General features: G+C 39.0%; 1 long non-coding RNA gene across 1 annotated transcript; it reads right to left on the minus strand.

The window, feature by feature from the left end:
* Positions 1-15341: 15341 nt before the first annotated feature.
* Positions 15342-19611, minus strand: LOC132615710 (uncharacterized). The gene is made up of 3 exons (XR_009572805.1): positions 18900-19611; positions 17538-17644; positions 15342-15971 (listed from the first exon to the last, which is right to left on the minus strand). It is a non-coding gene; the product is annotated as an uncharacterized LOC132615710 (long non-coding RNA).
* Positions 19612-20776: the final 1165 nt, after the last annotated feature.

Raw genomic sequence — 20776 nt, forward strand, 5'->3', positions numbered from 1 at the left:
CACCGAGCCTATATGGCCGGGTATGGTATCATTATATGTATATGTATGGAATGTTTCCTTTAGAGAAAGGTTAGGTATGCATGACAATCGTCTTAAGAGGTACTATGAGGCATAAATTGCTCTATTTATTTTATGCTATCTTCATGCTGCCATCATGTTACTATTCATGCCTTACATATGCAGTACATTGTTCGTACTGACGTCCTTTTGCTTGTGGACGCTACGTTCATGCCCGCAGTGTCACAACCCAACTAGAGGGCCATGACGGGCACCCAGAGCTAACACACCGAATACCTTGAAACATACATCTCATAATCATTTCTGGGTGGACCATAAAGATAGCTCATGGATAGCATAATCTGTAAGGACATATATCACAATATAATGACACATCTCTATATAATCTTCAATAATTATGCCCATCGTCACCAGCCGACAAGGCTATTAAAATATTATACAACAATATGAACTGGTAGGGTTATGAAACGTCTAACGGTACACACATGACTACGAGCCTCTACTGTGACCATCAGGACCAATATCAAATAGATGGCAACTCCGAAATAAGTGGAGTACTCCTGAGAATCCGCTAATAAAGCACCTACAGATCAGGTCCGCCTACCTGTCTACCTGCGGGCATGAACGTAGCGTCCACAAGAAAGGACGTCAGTACGAATAGTGCACTGAGTGTGTAAGGCATGAATAATAACATGATTAAAGCACGAAGAATAGCATAAGATAAAAGAACCGTTTATATCTCATAATACCTTTTAAAACATTTGTCATACTCATTTACCCTTTTTCTAGAAGAAACACTTCTTACATCCACATGCTTACATATGCAATAACTTACAATACAATACAATACAACATCGTACCTAGCCATATAGGCTCGGTATTATCCGTACCCGACCCTTTGGGGACTCTGTGGTATCCGTATCCGGCCCTTTCGGGACTCGGTAGTATCCGTACCCGGCCCTTTAGGGACTCGATCACACATGACTATATATATACATACATAAGAGTACATAAATAAAAGCACATCATCAGCATCATTATCATTATCACTACATCTTTCCTTAGAGGATCAACTATCGTAAGATGAGATCAATGGTGTCATGAGAGTATTAAGAACGATGAACTTGGATAGCATTGGAAATGGAATTATCATCATCGTTATATATCACCTCGAAGGAACAAGTATTATGAGGTGTGATCAACAACAATGGATAAAATCAAGGAAATCATGAAATAAACTCAATAATCTCATAATAGCATTAAAATCATAAGCTTTGGAATCTCTAGAAATGGAATCATCATCATCACGTTGATCATAGAAAACATCTCATATGTAGTATCATAAGAAGTTTTTAAGAATCATGAACTTCTAACTTTTGAGAATAAGAATGTTATGGAAAACATGTGTGGATTCATAAGGAAAGAATCATGCCCTTAGAAATAAAAGGGACTAGCCTTAACATACCTTTTCGGTCGCCTTAACTTTAACTATTTAACGCTTATACTCCCAAGCTCGTAAATCTACATTCAAGAGAATTCATATTATTGTTAGGCTTGTCGTCATATGCTTGTCTTAAGCCCTCAAATTAGTTCCTTTTAAAATCTGCCAAAATTCGGGCAGCATCTCCCTTGTTTATATCCCTAGCCCGAAATCACAATACCAACAAAACAAAAACATTAGCAATACTAATATCAACATGATCATCATCAATACCAAAATACTCCATAAAACATCCCACACGATGTTTTTCAACATACAACAACAATATACACTTTCTTTCTTCCCAATCAAGGAGCATAATCTCATCAACACACCAACATCATTAGATACCATCCATATACATGTAAATCAGCCCAACCACACGGCCACAACATGCTCAAAACAGTCCATAAACACAACAACTACAACACAACACTTTATGACCTTTCCTCCATAACTATTTTCACTTTTAAGACTTGCTAAACCTTCAAACCAACTCAACATAAGAGATAGGATGAAGAAAATACCTTATACTTAAAGAAATTTAGCCACACCAACTTTCTTCAAGACCAAACTCACCACAACATCAAGTAGAAGCAAGAACAATCACTTTTCATAGACAAGTTTGGTGTAATCTTGTTAAATTCTTGATTTAATGGGTTATAAATGTTTGGGGGATGTGTTAGGAGATTTCTATAACTCATGGGAGTGTAAAAAATGCTGAAAAAATCGGGTTGATGGGGTTTTTATACCCCTTGAAAGTAGGTGGAACCGACTTTCCCAAGTAGGACCCGCGGACGTCATTTGGCAGTTTGGAGGGTTATCTTAAAATGGCTATAACTCCTTACTCCAATGTCGTTTTGACGAGCGGTTTGTTGCGTTGGAAACTAACCTCGACGAACTTAATTTTAGGATTTTGAAACACCTTAAAACTCCTAATATACCTGGAGATATATCCCTCCAAATTTGACCCAAAATTCTATCCAAAATTCTGCCAACTTTTTTCCAAATTTTTGACAAACTTATTTCCTTCGGTTGCTTGGTCCCGGAATCTTCACAAACTCTCCATACATGATATTTATCATTAATCATACTTGATAATGGTCATATCCTTTGGTTCTAAGGTTGTCCTTTCCGATTACGACTTACAAGATCGTAATTCATCCTGTGCTTTATTGTTACGTACTTCTCATGGCTTGTATCTCCCAAAGGTCATGGGACGTCTCCAATACTCCATTAATATGGTGAATTACATGGAATGATCATGCTCTGAAAGTGCGAGGTCTAACATCCTTCCTCCCTTAGAAACATTCGTCCTCAAATGTTGTAGCTTGTGAGCTTACGATGCTATCATTTTTTCTTGAAATGGTTGTCCTTATTTAGTTGTTGATCTCCATGCTCTTATACTATGGGCTCATTAGTCTTCTTTCATATTCCCTTAACTCTCTGTCAAACTCACCTATTAATTTCATGTCCTCGTGTATGTAACCGGTGGTCAACTGATATCCAGCTATCGTCCTGTTCTCATTAAGGTGGTCTCAGCTGATGATCGCTACGGCTCTCCGCTGATCTTGCGAATATTCTTAATTGTTGTACTCTTTTGCCTTGCTTCTTATTTCTCTACTAGTGGACAAACTCTCTTGTTCAAATATTGCACCCTTCCTTGCTTCCTTCTTTGGTGCTATTTTAGATTATCCCTTTTTGTGCTAGTCGACCTTATATACATTTCATATCATCTCCTTTTAATTCCTTGGTTGGACCCCCCCTTAATTCCTCACAATATCCTAATAGTTCCACCTATGGTAGCGCCCCGATGATTTGCAATAGCATTTCCTAGCTGATGACTTATTATTCTCAGTGATTATTTTACTTCAGATTGTCCATCCCGACATCCTTTCATAATCGATTCACAACAACAACCTCAACACAATCCCTCATATACATGTATATAATAGTTCCTCATCATTATTATTATCCCTCGTAGTAGAATTATACTCGTGACATACTAATAATCCCAGCTCAAGCTAATTTACAACTCAGAATATTATCAAATTCATATAAATTTCCTCCAAATTCCTTTCCTCAGATCTTTACATAATTACAATATAAACTCATAAACATGGGACTAAGATAAAATCTTACTTAATCATAATTTCCTTCCAATACGAGTATGCTTCATTCCTTAAGTCCTTGGCTCTCTTATACCGGTGACTAATTGAGACTTAAACTAACCTCTATTCTTCTCCGGCTCCTTATCGTCGTCCTTGCACCGTTCTGTTAGCCATTTCATCATAGCCATTGACCTTTCTTCTTCATCATAGATCGTGCAATAGATCCATGATATAAGAATTTTCCTTTTCTTAATCGTGCATTATGTTTTCAGCGATGCCTATGAAGAGAAAAGCTACAACAGCCCAGAAGGGCAAAACAGTGGCAGGTAGGAGGACTGAGCAGGTACCGCCGATAGATATAGAGGAGGGAAAGTCTCAGAATGAGGTTCCATCTCAGTACTCTCATACTCTACCCATTTCAGAGGAGCACGAAGGAGCCTCAGCTCCAGCTCTGACACCCCCAGTTCCTCCACCAGATGCCTCAGGCCAGAAAGTGAGAAAGGCCATCAATTTGTTGACCCAGCTAGTCACCGCTTCGGCCCAGCGGCAAGGTACAGGTCATGGTGATAGAGCTGTCAGTGCCAGAGCCCATGATTTCATTAGTTTGAACCCTCCAGAATTCTTTGGGTCAAAATTGGATGAGGATCCACAGAGCTTCATAGATAGAATGTTGAGAACATTGCGGGTAATACATGCTTCGGATGTTGAGTCGGTAGAGTTGGCCTCCTATAGATTACGGGATGTTGTGGTTCATTGGTATGCTGTTTGGATGTCTTCTAGAGGAGTTAACGTACCTCCACCAGTATGGCAAGAGTTTGTAGATGCTTTCCTCCAACACTATTTGCCACCAAAGGTTCGACGGGACAGAGCTGATAGGTTCTTGAATCTTAGACAAGGGAATATGAGTGCCTAAAGTATAACCTTCATTTTAATTCTTTGGCCACGTATGCTCCAACCGTGGTAGCTGATATGGGAGATCGCGTACACCGGTTTGTGAATGGTTTGGGGTCACATTTGATTGATGATTGTTTGACGGCCTCACTTCAGGAAGGTATGGATATTTGTTGCGTTCAGGACATGCCCAGAATTTTGAAAAGTGGAAGCAACAGCGGAGGAGTGAGCGTGAGCGTGAGCATGAGCATGATAGGGGTTATAGTAAGAGGGCTAGATCCTCAGGTCCAGGTAGTAAGTTTAGAGGGGGTCAGAGGCAGCAGTATTCAAGGGACTCAGGCCATTCAGTGGTTAGTGCACCTCCACGATTTGCGGGCCAGAGATTTGATCATCTTATTCACTCCGAACCGGGTCAGAGTTTCAAAGCTTTGTGTTCTCAGTATAGGGGTGATTCAGGCCAGATAAGGTCGTGGTGCACTCAGTGTGGTAATCTACATTTGGGATAGTATCAATTAGGTTTAGATGTTTGTTATACTTTTGGTTAGCCAGGCCATATTATGCGTGAGTGTCCATTTCAAGGTGGTAGAAGTATGGTTCAGCCCACAGGGTTAGCAGCTGGTTCTTCGTCATCTGTACGCCCTCCGGGGCAAAGCTCATAGACACCAGCAGGCTGTGGTAGGGGTAGAGGAGGAGCGTCCAATTTGAGTGGTCCTCAACATCGTATCTATGCACTGGCTGGACGATAGGATCTTGAGTCTTCCCTCGATGTTGTCACAAGTACATTATCAGTATCTTCTTATGACGTATATGCATTGATTGATCCAAGTTCTACATTTTCATATGTTACTACTTATGTTGCCGGTCGATTTGGGGTGAAACCTGAGTCAATTAAACCTTTCGAAGTGTCTACACCCATTGGTGACCCAGTGATAGCTAGTCGGGTATATAGAAATTGTGTGGTTATAGTCTGTGATCGTCGTACTAAGGCAGATCTGATTGAGCTCAATATGGTAGATTTTGATGTCATTATGGGAATGGATTGGTTGGCTTCTTGTTATGCAAATGTCGATTGTAGGACGAAGATGGTTCGTTTCCAGTTTCCAGGAGAGCCAGTTCTAGAATGGAAGGGTAATAAAGCATCGCGAGAGGTAGGTTTATTTCCTATCTCAAGGCAAGAAAGATGATTGTTAAGGGTTGTATTTATCATCTAGTTCGGGTTTAGGATATGGAGGCAAAGCCACCAACTCTTCAATCTATTCCAGTAGTGAATGAGTTTCCAGATGTATTCCGATTCCGGACGAGCTTCACTGTCTTCCACCAGAACGGAAGATTAACTTTGCTATTGATGTGCTACCGGATACTAAGCCAATACCTATTCCTCCGTATAGAATGGCTCCTGCAGAATTGAAGGAGTTGAAGGAGTAGTTGAAGAATTTGCTTGAGAAGGGCTTTATCAGAACTAGTTCGTCGCCGTGGGGAGCACCCGTATTATTTGTACGGAAGAAATATGGCTCCTTACGGATATGTATCGACTACCGACAGTTTAATAAGGTAACGATAAAGAACAAGTATCCTCTCCCAAGAATTGATGATTTATTTGAAAAATTGCAGGGCCCCAAATGGTTCTCAAAGATAGACTTGAGATCGGGATACCAACAAGTGAGAGTTAGAGAGAAGGACATTCTGAAGACGGCCTTCAGGACCAGGTATGGTCATTTTTAATTTCGGGTAATGTCGTTCGGTTTGACTAACGCTCCAGCGATATTCATGGATTTGATGAACAGTGTATTCAGGCCTTTCTTAGATTCATTTGTGATTGTGTTCATCGATGATATCCTGGTGTATTCTCGATCTGAGGCAGAACATGAAGATCATTTACATGTTGTCCTTAGAATTCTTCAAGCTCGGAAATTATATGCAAAGTTCTCAAAATGTGAATTTTGGTTGAATTCGGTAACTTTTCTAGGGCACATTATTTCAGCTCATGATATTCAGGTGGATACCCAGAAGATTGAAGCTATAAAGTCTTAGCCAAGACCTACAACATCTACTGAAGTTTGTAGTTTTCTGGGTTTGGCAGGCTATTACCGAAGATTTGTAAAAGATTTTTCTTCCATTTCTACTCCATTAAGAAAGTTGACTCAGAAAGCAGCTAAGTTTCAATGGACGGATGCTTGCGAGCGCAGTTTTCAAGAGTTGAAGGACAGGTTGACTTCGGCCCCGGTCCTGACACTTCTAGAAGGATCGCAGGGCTATGTTGTTTATTTTGATGCTTCAGGCGTGAGGTTAGGTTGTGTGTTAATGCAGCACGGTAAAGTTATTGCTTATGCTTCAAGGCAGTTGCGGAAACATAAGAAAAACTATCCAACCTATGATCTAGAGCTAGCTGCTGCGATTCATGCATTGAAGATGTGGAGGCATTACTTGTATGGTGTTCATGTCGATATTTATACAGATCACAAGAGTCTTCAGTATATTTTCAAGCATAAAGAGTTGAATTTATGGCAAAGGCGATGGTTGGAGCTGTTGAAAGATTGTGATGTTAGCATCCTATATCATCCAGGGAAAGCGAACGTCGTAGCTGATGCTCTTAGCCGTAGATCTATGGGTAGCTTATGTGATTTTTAGCCAGAGAAAAGAGAGTTAGCTCATGAACTTCAGCAGTTAGCTAGCCTAGGAGTTTGGTTAATGGACTCGGGCAATATGGGAGTTACTATTCAGAATTCAGCTATTTCGTCATTAGTAGTTAAGGTGAAAGAGCGCCATATGAGGATCCCAAGTTGGTTCATTACAGGGATACACTTCCTCAGAAGAAAAAGTCATCCTTTTAGATTTCTGTAGATGGAGTCCTCAGATGTCGAGGCAGATTGTGTGTTCCTGATGTTGTAGGATTACGTCACCAGATTTTGGAGGAAGCCCATTGTTCCCGTTAATATGTTCATTCGGGAGCGATGAAAATGTATCATAATCTTAAATCCATATATTGGTGGGACGGAATGAAGAAAGATATAGTAGAGTTCGTAGCTCAATATCATAACTGTCAGCAGGTAAAGATTGAGCATCAGAAGCCTGGGGGATTGTTATAAGCAATAGAAATTCCGACTTGGAAATGGGAAGCGATTAATATGGATTTCATTACAAGCTTGCCTCGTTCTCAGCATAAGTATGATTCTATATGGGTAATTATGGATAGACTTACGAAGTCAGCTCATTTTCTACCAGTCAGAACTACATACTCCGTTGAAGATTATGCAAAGCTTTATGTTGAAGAGATAGTCCAACTCCATGGTGTCCCAGTATCCATTATCTCTTATAGAGGCGTACAGTTTACAGCTAATTTCTGGAAGTCTTTCCAAGAAGGTTTGGGGACTCAAGTGAGTCTTCGCACAACATTTCATCTATAGACTGATGGACAAGTTGAGCATACCATTTAGACTCTCGAGGATATGCTACGAGCATGTGTGTTAGATTTTGGAGGTAGTTGGGATAATCACTTACCGCTTATAGAGTTTGCTTATAACAATAGTTATCATTCCAGTATCCAAATGGCCCTATATAAGGCTTTATATGGGCGCAAGTGTAGATCACCAATTGGGTGGTTCGAAGTGGGATAAACTAAATTAGTAGGGCCAGATTTGGTTCAGCAAACAATGGAGAAAGTTAATCTTATACATAACCGATTATTGACAGCCCAAAGTTGACAAAAGTCCTATGTATACAATCGCCGGCGAGATTTGGAAATCCAAGTCAATGACTGGGTATTCTTGAAGGTATCACCTATGAAAGGTGTGCTGAGATTTGGTAAGAAGGCTAAACTTAGCCCTTGATACATTGGACCCTACAGGATTGTACGCAAAGTAGGCCAAGTAGCTTATGAGTTAGATCTACCTCCAGACTTGAAGACAGTTCACCCAGTTTTCCATGTATCAATGTTGTGTAAGTGTATTGGAGACCTTTCCAGAGTTGTGCATGTAGATGAGGTTCAGGTTACCGAGCAACTAGCTTATGAAGAGGTTCCTATTGTTATCATAGATAGAAAAGTTTGGAGACTAAGGACCAAAGATGTAGCTTCAGTTAAAGTCTTATGGAGAAATAAAAAGAAGGAAGAAATTACTTGGGGAGCTGAAAAAAATATGAGATCCAAGTACCCACACTTGTTTCCATTCCAGAGGAAGTTCAGGCAGAGACGCCATTGTCCTCAGATGCGTAATATTTTCTTTTTGTGTTTTCTTCGTCGTGTGAGGCCATTATTGATGTTATTGTTATAGCCCTGTGAGGCATTGTATATTCTGGATTGTCGTGACAGGATATCAGTGTTATAGTTATAGGGAAAACTCTATTAAATGTTTCGCTGAATCCCTGAGAGTTTAACATTCGGGAACGAATGCTCTTAAGGGGGGGGAGAATGTTATACCCCGTGTTTGATACACTGAGTTTCGCCGTAAGATAGCCGACGTGAAGTTGGTAAGGATGTTGTCAAGGTTATTGTAACACCTCAGACCTTTAACTTAAGCTTTGACCATGATTCCAGACTTAGAAAACCAGATTAAGAATGTAGGAATTGGAAATTTTTCTTCAGCTATCAGATGGGGATTTACGCCCCAGAATACGGACCGTAATTCAGTATACGACCCGTATTTCAAGTAGTAAAGTGACACCCAAAATTACTGTGCATTCTGAAATTTGGCTTGTGAAATTTTTATATTGTTAAATACGGACCGTATTTTAAAATACGACCCATAAACTGCGATCGTATTTAAGAAGGAAACATAAAGCAGTGATTCCGTTTGAAATATGTTGAATTGCGGTCCAGGTTTTCGGACCATAATTCAGTATACGGACCGTATTTTGGTCCGTATTTCCCAACCCGCACCAGAACGTATAAATACAGTCTTCAGTTATTTTATTTCGTTTTTCATAATTCCAAGTCCTAGAAGCGAAGTGTTCTTCTCCCAACAAACCAAAACAGCAAGGTAAGTCATTCCACACTCTTCCAAATCATTTCCATCATATATGCTCTTAATCTAATCATGCAACCATGTTCTTAACATAGGATTTTCTAGAAAACCCAATTAAAAAGCATAAAGAGCAAAACTTTAGAACTCTTTTTCCAGGACAAGATTATTATTCAAGTTTGGGAGCAATTCCAGGTATGTTAAGCATACTATCTACATGAGGAACATTGTTTAATCATCCTCATACCTTAATAATCATAAATCCTAGTAATCCAGCAAGTTCATGATTTTGCCCTAGTCCTTGATTTTCATAACTTAGGGTTAGAGCTCAGTTTTCTTATTATGTTCGTATTTGTTTACGCATGCTATGGACCCTAGCTTAATCTAAAAGACTTGTAATTCAATCTACGAGTCTCAGAATGCAGTCTAAGTCAACAGTCATGATAAAGAGTCAGTAGTCAGTTTTACACATGTTGCTTTATGTTTGATTGGGCCTGAGGCCACAGTTATGATTCATATGCATATGTAATTATTTTAGGCCTGAGGCCATAGCTTTGAGATCTCATTATTTATTGGGCCCGAGGCCATAGTTACATGATATTTGCACAGGTGGTTTCTATACAGATCACCTCATGATATGAGTATCCAGTTTCATTATGCTTTATTGTTCATATATCCCTTATCATTGCTTCAGTTGCTTATCATGCTTGTACAATTCAAATGTACTAACGTCCTTATGCATGGGCCTGCATTTCATGGTGCAGAGTCTGACTTTCAGGAGGATACAACAGCCACTTAGCTTCCAGCACTTCAATTACATCAGCTAGTTGGTGAGCCCCTCTCATTCAGGGCTTCCCATCTATTTCCAACTTTCGAGTATTAGTCAATTCATTAGTATTTGAGGCATGTCAGGGTCTTGTCCTGACTTAGTTATTCTTACAGTATTTTGATCATAGAGGTTTCATAGACACCGTCTTTAGTCAATTATGTTGGTTTTGCTTCACTACATTTATTTCCGCATCCTCTATTATATTTGAGTTAGAGTATTCTCTTGGTTCATTTTATATCTTGCATGCTTTCATGATACAACTTTTAGACTCAGCAGCCATGGGTTCGCCTAGTCATTGACAGTCAGGCACCGAGTGCCGTGTCACGCCCAGGCCATGGTTCGGGGGGTGACAAAGCTTGGTATCAGAGCAGCCAGGTTCAGTGTCATAGGGAGTCTATGAAACCATGTCCAGTGGTGTATCCTTTATATGTATGACGGCCGCATGCATATAAACAGCTGTCCACCAGGACATATTAAGGAAGTCTCACTTCTTTGTATTCTAGATCGTGCAACTAGAGCTATAACTTCAGGATATCTTCCTAATTCTTGCGTTTACGTAATTTCATACAATTATGGCTCCAAAGAGAAAGACTATCAACAGTTTAAGGGCAGCTTCCAATGCTATTCGTTGATCCAATTCTGATCAGATGCCTACGCCAGAGACTACTCCTACTGCTCCAGCTCCGACAGAGATTCCAGCTCCTCAGACTGGAACAACTAATATGGGTGTTAGGAGTGCTATTGGAATGCTCACACAGTTAGTAGCTGCTCAGGCCCAACATCAGGAAGTAGGGTATAACTCTAGAAATCTTGGAGAATCCTCCAAGGCTAAAGAGTTCTTGAGACTGAAGCCCCCAGTCTTCTCGAGGATAAAAAAGAAAGAGGACCCTCAAGATTTTATTGATGGTCTTCAGAAGATTTATAGAATGATGACTGTGACGGAGACAGAAGCAGCTACGTTTAGAGCTCACCAGCTGTAAGGAGTAGCAAATGCCTGGTACGAGACTTAGGAATTATCCCGAGGTGATGAAGCTTTTGATGTCACATGGGATAAGTTCGTAGAGGTTTTCTGGAGCATTTTATGCCTATTGAGGTCCGAGAAGCCAGAGCTGAGCAGTTCTTGAAGCTCAAACTGAATGGGAGGACTGTTCAAGATTACTACTTGGAGTTTATGAGTCTAGCAAAATATGTTACTGAGCTTGTTCCTTACATAAGGGCCAGGGTAAAGAGGTTTGTCACTGGTCTTGATTCTCACTTATATGATGGGGCGAATATTTCAGCACATAATGGAGGTATGACTATCGCCAAGATATTAGCATTTGTGCAAGGAAATGAAATAAGGCTCAAGGAGGAGGAAGTTGTGCAGAAAGAGAAAGACAAAGTGTTTAACAAGAGGGTTAAGTCAACCCGGAAATTTAGCGGGAATGGTGGAAAGAACAGAAAATTCTTCAACAACAGGTCATCTGGACCCGTTCCTTCATCAGCCAGTGCTCCAACTCCTAAGTTCAGAGAAGAGAAGAGAGGAAGCTTTCAAGCGTCAGGCTCACAATCTAAAGGAAATTCGAGCAGTCATGGCTTCCACCCAGTTTGTAATACATATGGGAAGAGACATTCAGGGACATGTCGTTCGGCCATGGATGGTTGCTTTGGTTGTGGCCTGTCAGGTCACTTTTTGAGAGATTGTCCATTTGCTAAGCAGGGTAAAGGTGGGACCATAGCTTAGTCCACCAATTCGGTTGCAAACAAGAACACTCAGGCTCAGTCAGGTAGAGCCCCAGTGAGATTAGGGAATGCAAGTGGAGGTCCAAACCGCTTGTATGCTTTAGGTGATCGACAGGATACTGAGGGTCGTATCGATGTTGTCACAGGTACTATCACCATTTTCAGTTATGATGTTTTTGCACTTATAGACCCAGGATCCACCCTTTCTTATGTAACCTCTTTTATTGCTAAAAAGTTTGGAGGAAAACCAGAACCATTGTCTAAACATTTTGAAGTGTCTAACCCTGTTGGTGAGGCAATTTTAGCAAGATATGTGTATAGGGGTTGTCCAGTGAGAGTGTACCATATGTTGACAATAGCAGACCTTCACGAGTTAGAAATGGTAGACTTTGATGTGATCATGGGGATGGATTGGCTATATTCTTGTTATGCGTCAGTTTGTTGTCGGACCAAAATAGTCAAATTTAAATTCCCAAATGAGCCAGCCTTAGTTTGGTCTGGTGATTCAGTAGCACCCAGAGGTCAGTTTATCTCTTATCTGAAAGCCCGAAAAATGATTTCTAAGGGCTATATCTATCATCTAGTCTGGGTTAGGGATGCAGATACCCCGACCCCGCCTCTTCAGTAAGTTCCAGTAGTCAGTGAGTTTTCAGAAGTCTTTCCAGAGGACCTTCTAGGAATCCCTCCCGATAGGGAAATAGAGCTCGGAATAGATCTACTCCCTGACACTAAGCCTATCTCTATTCCGCCATATAGAATGGATCCAGCAGAAATCAAAGAACTTAAGGCTCAGTTAAAAGACCTCCTAGATAGGGATTCATCCGCCCTACTGTTTCCCCATGGGGCGCACTAGTTCTATTTGTGCGAAATAAAGATGGTTCCATGCGTATGTGTATAGACTATCTCCAGCTTAATAAAGTCACTATCAAGAACAGATATCCCCTTCCTAGAATAGATGACTTAGTTGACCAACTTCAGGGTGCCAGTTTTATTCTAAGATAGACTTCAGATCTGGTTACCATCAGCTTAAGGTCATGGAAAAAGATATTCCTAAGACAGCTTTCAAGACCATATATGGACACTATGAGTTTTGTGTCATGTCTTTCGGGTTGACGAATGCGCCAGCAGCCTTCATGGATCTTATGAATAGAGTATTTAAGTCGTATCTCGATCTTTTCATGATTGTCTTCATCGACGATATTTTATTATACTCCCGCAGCGAGTCAGATCATGCTCAGCAACTCAGAGTAGTATTGAAGACACTTAAGGACTGTGAGCTATTCGCAAAATTTCCAGGTGTGAATTTTGGCTCAAGTCCGTGGCATTCTGAGGCCATGTTATTTCTGGAGAGGGTATTTGAGTTGATAACACTAGGATTAAAGTTGTCAAGAGTTGGCCCAGACCTATCTCTGTTTCAGATACTCGTAGTTTCTTGGGTCTGGCTGGTTACTACAGTCGTTTCGTAAAGGGATTTTCCCCCATTTCATCTCCGTTGACTAGATTGACTCAGAAGAAGTCTCAGTTTTGGTGGTCAGATGCTTGTGAGCGCAGTTTCAATGAGTTAAAAATAAGGTTGACTTCAGCTCCGACTCATGACCTAGAGTTGGCACCTGTAGTTTTTGCACTTAAGATATGGCGTCATTATTTGTATGGAGTGCATGTTGATATTTTCACAGATCATAAAAGGCTGTAGTATATTTTCAAGCAAAGAGAGTTGAATCTTAGGCAGAGAAGATGGCTCGAATTGCTTAAGGACTATGATGTGGATATACTCTATCATCCCGAGAAGGCGAATGTTATAGCCGATGCTCTTAGTCAGCGTTCCATTGGAAGTTTATCTCATGTTGATGCATATAAGAAAATTATGACCAAGGAAATCCACCGTTTGTCCAGTCTAGGGGTTCGACTATTGGACTCTGAGGATGGCGGTGTGGTTGTTCAGAATAGAGCCCTTTCCTCCCTAGTCGTTAAAGTAAAAGAGAAGCAGTATAAAGATCCCTACTTGTCGCAGCTGAAAAAGGGGATTCACAAGCATAGGACGACGGCTTTTGAACAAAGGGGAGATGACGGGACCTTGAGATATCTAGGCAGATTATGTGTTCCAGATGTAGATACTCTCAGAGAGCGAATTATGTCTGAAGCTCACCACTCCAGATATTCCATTCACCCAGGTTCCACAAAGATGTATCACGATATTAAGAAGATTTATTGGTGGAATAACATGATGAAGAATGTAGCAGATTATCTGGCTAAGTGTCCAAATTGTCAGCAAGTGAAAGCCGAACACCAGAGGCATGGTGGCTTGGCTCAGAATATTAATATACCCGTTTGGAAGTGGGAGATGATAAATATGGATTTCATAGCAGGTTTACCTCGTTCAGCTAAGAGGCATGATTTAATTTGGGTGATTGTGGACAGACTTACAAAATCAGCAAACGTCTTACCAGTTAAGACCACAGATGCAGCGGAGGACTATGCCAAGTTGTATCTTCGCGAAATTGTCAGACTTTATGGGACTTGAGTGTCCATTATTTCAGATCGTGGTGCTCAGTTCATAGCAAAATTTTGGAAATCCTTTTAGAAATGATTGGGTTCAAAAGTTAACCTCAGTACAGCTTTTCACCCTCAGACAGATGGCCTGGCAGAGTGCACCATTCAGACCCTTGAGGATATATTGAGGGCGTGTATCCTTGATTTCAAAGGTAATTGGGATGATCACCTACCTTTTATTGAGTTTGTTTATAATCACAGTTAGCATGCTAGTATTGGGATATCACCGTTTGAAGCTCTTTATGGGCGGAGGTCACTACAAAAAAAACTGGATTTAGCGACGGACGTAATCCATCGGTAAACATCATATATCTGTTGCTAAACCGATATAGCGACGGAATAACGACTGAATTGAATCCGTCAGTAAAATCCTCGTAGCTAACCATTTGCCGACAAAACAAATGAATCCCTCGCAAGTTTAAAGACGGATTGGCGACGGATTTTATCTGTTGCCAATATGAGCGACGCATGAAATCCGTCACAATGTTAGTAAATTCCGTCGCTAATTCTATGAGTTATTTCGTCGTTTCATCTAATTGGCGACCAATAGTTTCCGTCGCTAATTCCGTAGCCAATTCTTTTGTTTCATCGGATTGGCAACCAATAGTTTCCGTCGCTAATTCCGTAGCCAATTCTTTTAATACACATTTCTGTATTCCGTTTGGCGACGAAAATAATTTGTCGCAACATTAGATTTTGTATTAGTTATAGCTACAAAAATCCGTCGCAATTTTTTATTGGTTTTATATAATATTTTAAATACACCTGTCCAAGCATATATTAGAGACTCATATAATAACTTAATTCACAAAAACTAATATTCTACAAGGTCCAAAATACATAGTAGAATGCAAATCAAGTTCAAAGCATCCACAACGATATCCAAAACCAAAAATCCAAAATCATATGCAACAACCATAAAGTCCAAACAACAAAACTAACTAATGAGAGACTGGAGAGCCACGATCATCACCAGAAACCAATGCATGAACTTGATCAATGTTGGCAGTAACTGGAGCTGGAACTATAGGTGCCATAAATGATAGATGGTCATTAGGAGTGTCTGTCTGAGAAGAGACAGAAAGACTCAATCCACGTACTCGCTCAATAATTATAGGAAGCAAGCGATCAGTAAGTGCAGGAATGATGCTATCAGTCAGTGCAGGAATTAATCGTGTCACTAACTCATCCAAATTTCCAGTCACTGCTAGTTGAGCATTCGGAGGTGGTACTGAGGATGTAGCATCAGAAGCAGAAGAGGGACGAAGATTCAGCCGGTAATATATTTGTGCTTGAGATCCAAGACCATATATTCTTCTTTTCTTTACCCCTCATGCAGCTTCGTAATAGGCTTGACATTGATCAACTTCAGATTGAGTCTGTGTCTGATTTTGTAGTATTTCTTGATATTTTTCCTGTACAAGAGAGTGATAATTAGTGAAACTCATTTCACTAACAGTAAGAACATGTACAAGAACCATTAAAGATAGCAAGAATAATGCCCTAAAAGCTTCAATAGAATTCAAAATATCTCTGCTCACTGAAGGAAGCAAACAAAGTTTCTTCCCATTTTTTTCAACCTGTGATAAGTTCAGAGAACAAGCAAAAGCTTAATTACCCATCAAAAAACAAAAAATTCACATGCGTCCACAACCTATGTTACGCGGATCCTCCATTTGCCTCGATGTACCTGTGTCCAACGGGCTTGACTCAATATGATACAATGTCATATTCGAAATTCACATGCACTTCATCTTGCAGAAACAACAGAGCCTAATTCTCCAAGAATATATGCCACTATAAAGAAAGATACAAAAGGCACCATTCATCACTGCTCATTGCATATATCAATTTCTGTTTTAGGTTCTGTTCAACCCTTTCATTTAACACCATGTTTATTTCTACGTATCCCAAAGTTATGCATATTTGCATCTGCAAGCACTTACTAAGTGCTGGTTTGTGCCCAAATATATCTTTACTAAAACATGTCACTATAAAACACATTAAAATATTGTTGATGCAGGAGATGGCATATTTGTTCTACTTACCGTTGCAAAGTACTCTCTTGATATTAAAGTTCATTTTTCATAAGGAAAGAAAATGAAAAGACACGTGAAACCTTTAATACTATTCATTTTAAATTCTTCTTTAATTTCTTAATCCGTGTCCAAATACCTTTGCATAAAATGGCTTTGGGCACTGAAGAAGCAGAAATAAAACCACTAGATCATCACAATAAATATACTTTTCATGAATTTTTAGGTGATTTTTTGCCTCAAGAATGTCATCAAAGGACCAACACTTATTATGTTGCATTCTGACAGTAATTACCCTCACCACAAATGAAAACATTGAGATGGATTCTGTCTTCCTCCGAGCCAATATTGCGTGACCTTTATACTTGATACATTCTTGTACTCCACCAGTGCCATTTTATGTGATATACTAAACAGTTTATTTTTGAACTTCTCATTTTAACTGCAACGAAATAACGTATAGTCACTTTAGGCAGTTGATTAACCTTGAGATTCTACCATCAACTATTTCATTCTGCAATCTATATAATTATATAAAGCAGTTTCTGAAATTATGAGGAATCATTAAACACTACAATGTTCTGTGCTTGTTTTAATGAGCTTCACTTTCAACCAACACTCTCACTCAATCTAGGACTCCTTTCCCTCTACCTCACTCACTTCTTTCTGGTTCACTTAGACACTGTCTAACTAAATTACGAAGCAAGCTCGCGGTCTAGTAAAAAGAAAATCACTCTCTAAATAATGATATAGCTAAAATTAGCTATAATGCTGCCTACTTTGAGAAAACAACAACAGAATTATTGATTTACTCTACTAAAGGAATATAAGTTTTCAGAAAAGATATTTGTTAACAAACAAAAACTGAAGTGAAATCAGACAGTATAAGCATAATATACTACTGAAAGAAACTTCCTATAGAAGATTATAGAATGTTGGACTCACATGCCGATTCGGGCTCGCTCACCAACAAAAGATTTTCCATCATGACAGTGTGTATGTACGTGCAAATGTACCTTACTTGGTGTTGGATCTCGACCCTTTTTAACAGCCTATACAAGAAAAAAAATCCACATAGTTTAGTAACTTCCAAAACCAACAAAATAAGTAATTGTATCCAAAAGGTAGTATGTTCACTTTAGTGATGTATGAAGCCTATGCATGGAAAAAGAAGTTGGCTGGCAAGTTGCAACACTTAAGACATATATCCATACTAGTTTATAATAGCAATACCAGTTCAACACTGTTACATATATAGGATTTTTTTTATTACTGGTGTTTTAAGATAGCTGTACATAATTCCACTTTGTTTTGTGAATAAACACAGTAAGGAACCATAATTATTGTTATGTTGCATGGTGAAGAAAGAGTTTGTGACCAGCAAAAGAAGATGCTTACTGTACAATTTCAGAGATTAGCCCATTAAAACAATTAGAGGAACCATTCAGCTGAAGAACTGGACATAACAATCCTTCAACCCGACCTTTTTCGTCATGAAAAGATCAAGATGACATGTGCAACATAAACACATGAAAGGCACTGCATAACTCATTGACAATTTCCAAAGAGAGCAAGCAACACATTTTTGGCCATATCTTTTTAGAAGTGAACTAAACAATAATGAGAAATAAACAGTTGCGCAGAAACTAACTTAAAGGCCACAGTTGCACTTGCTATCAACAATAATGAGAAATAAGACATAGACATTACAGTTCCTCTATATCAGTCAATACAATGTGACCAAATTTATGGATCACTGCAATTGCATTTATCTACTTCTAATGCCTGCAACAGAACTCATTAGACTGATAAGACTTGAATTTCTATCCCGCAACAAAAGATAAGTCCTGTGTCTCTTCAGTCTTAATACCCATTGATCCAAAATCCTCACTTTATATTTTCCTCTCTTTTTACACCACTTCTTGTAGTATATTTCAATCCAATTCGGTCTTTTTCCCTTTCTTCAACCATCAAACCAGACATAATAGAGAACAAGACATTGAACTAAACCTCATGTTAATCTACTATTATCCAAATAACTTCATTATATCATTTCAAACTAGTCTCTTATGATACAGTTAACTAGATTCAGGATAAGAACATGTTCATTTCTCTACTTAACTAGATTCGGAAAGTAAAGCTGGCTATTACTTAGATTTTAATACCATGATTACATTAAAATGACTCTAAACCAGAACTTCGACATAATATTTTACGAACCGTGGCTTCCAACCGTGGCTTCCAACAAGTTAAATAAGCATGCTACTATATATTTCAGGAACTAAATGCAATGGTCTCAGATATTACCTTTTGTTGGTGCAGTGAATGGGGCGTCGAGGTCTTGGATTTTACGCTCGAACACGAACGAACCCGAAATCACTTAGATTAGACAAAGTTCAAACAGAAAGATAAAATATAGCAGTTTAGAATGATATGTGGCTTTATTTCCGTTGTTTTTCTTTTGGATTGAGACCCAGTGACTCTCTCCTGCGGCTGAGCTCTTAAGACGCTATTTATAGGTGTAAGCCAAAAAAATCTAATCTTCAATTTGGGCGGGATCTTGAATTATCTAGGTCAAAAGCCAGTTCAAAAATCTGAACGTTTGAGATTTGTAAAGATTCGCCAGTAGCAAGATCAGAAAAAGATGGAAGAAGACAAAAATCAAATAAAGCTCTTGTACTAAAATGGTGAAAGATAAAAATCATAAAGAAGATTGAGTTTAAACTTTCCAATCCTGATTCGATTTTCAACCAAAGGAGCATGCTTAACACGATATTTTCAGATCTTCCCGAAATAGTGAGACCTCCACTGAGCTTCGAGATTTAACGTACTATCCAAACACGAAACGAGACAGAGACATTAACATACGCTCAGACAAAGGTAGAAAGAAACAAAATTTGCACCAAAATAGTGTGGTAATGGTCTGCCATGGCTGTGGAAAAAAGGGTTCTTGTTTGGAAGAGGAAAGATGAAGGAGATGAGAAGTGCGGCTGCTTGCCCTTTAGGTTTTAGATGGTGAATTAAAACGAACGGGCCGGGTAAATTGGGTAGTGGGCTGCTGATGAAATGTTTCATTTGGGCCATGATTTGGGCTCAATTTGACGAATTGGGTTGCAAATCATGGATCTTTTCCTCCTTCATTTTAATTATTCTCGGGTTTCTAATTTAATAACTAGTAACTAGTACAATATATATTATGTGAAGGCAATTAGTAATTAATATGTAGAAAGTAAAGGACTTACTAAAGTATTGATTTATAATTAATTTAGCAAGTACAAATCTTGAAATGAAATGATGACGAGTTATTAAAGAATCGTGATAAAGTAATGCTCGTAATGTTGGTAGTAAAAAATAGTAACGCTATTAATAGTAGTAGAAAATAAAAAATAGTAGTGAAAACGAATTATTTATTTCATTAATAATTTTAGAAGCCCAAGGAAATAAATTGAAAAGGAGGGACGAAATTGGGTGTCAACATCATGCATTACCAAAGAATAAAAATGGAAGAAACCCATATGAATACAACACTAAACAATGAATCAAAAATGCTACTAATACTTACAGATTATTGAAGAAATTAATTAGCCAGATGAAAAGAACATGTTTTTATGTTCTTGAAAACGAAGAGAAAGTCTATCTAACAGAAAAGGGAAGCAAAGACAAACCTAAGCAGAGCCAGAGAGAGCAAGAGCAGTTTCAGTGGCTTTGTGGGTTTGAAGAAAGTTCTAGTGGGTTTTGAAGTTTTAATGTGTTTATTAGAGACCATTTTGTTTTATATCTTTGATAAAAATAAAATTTTATTTTTTTTGCCGACAATTTTACCAACGGATTGGTTCCGTCGCTAAGATTAACATTAAATTGTACCCTTTTTGAGTTAACAACGGAAATATCCGTAGCAATTGGTATTAAAATATGGTGATACATACATATTATCTAACGACAGACATAATCCGTCGCTAAATCCGTCACTAAGCTGTAATAATTTTTGCCGCCAACAATTTGTCGTAAATTTTGTAGCAAAATAAAGGCGCTTAATTTTAGCGCCTAAATATAGCAACGGATATTAAATTATGTCACTAGTCCGTCGTTAGTTTAGATATCATTTCGTTTTCCCTTTTTTTGGCGAAAAAATTGTAATTTCGTAGGTAATCCGTCGTTACAAGCGACGGCATAAATTGTGTCGC

The sequence above is a fragment of the Lycium barbarum genome, chromosome 10 (genome assembly GCF_019175385.1).
Source record: "Lycium barbarum isolate Lr01 chromosome 10, ASM1917538v2, whole genome shotgun sequence".
Classification (NCBI taxonomy): Eukaryota; Viridiplantae; Streptophyta; class Magnoliopsida; order Solanales; family Solanaceae; genus Lycium; species Lycium barbarum.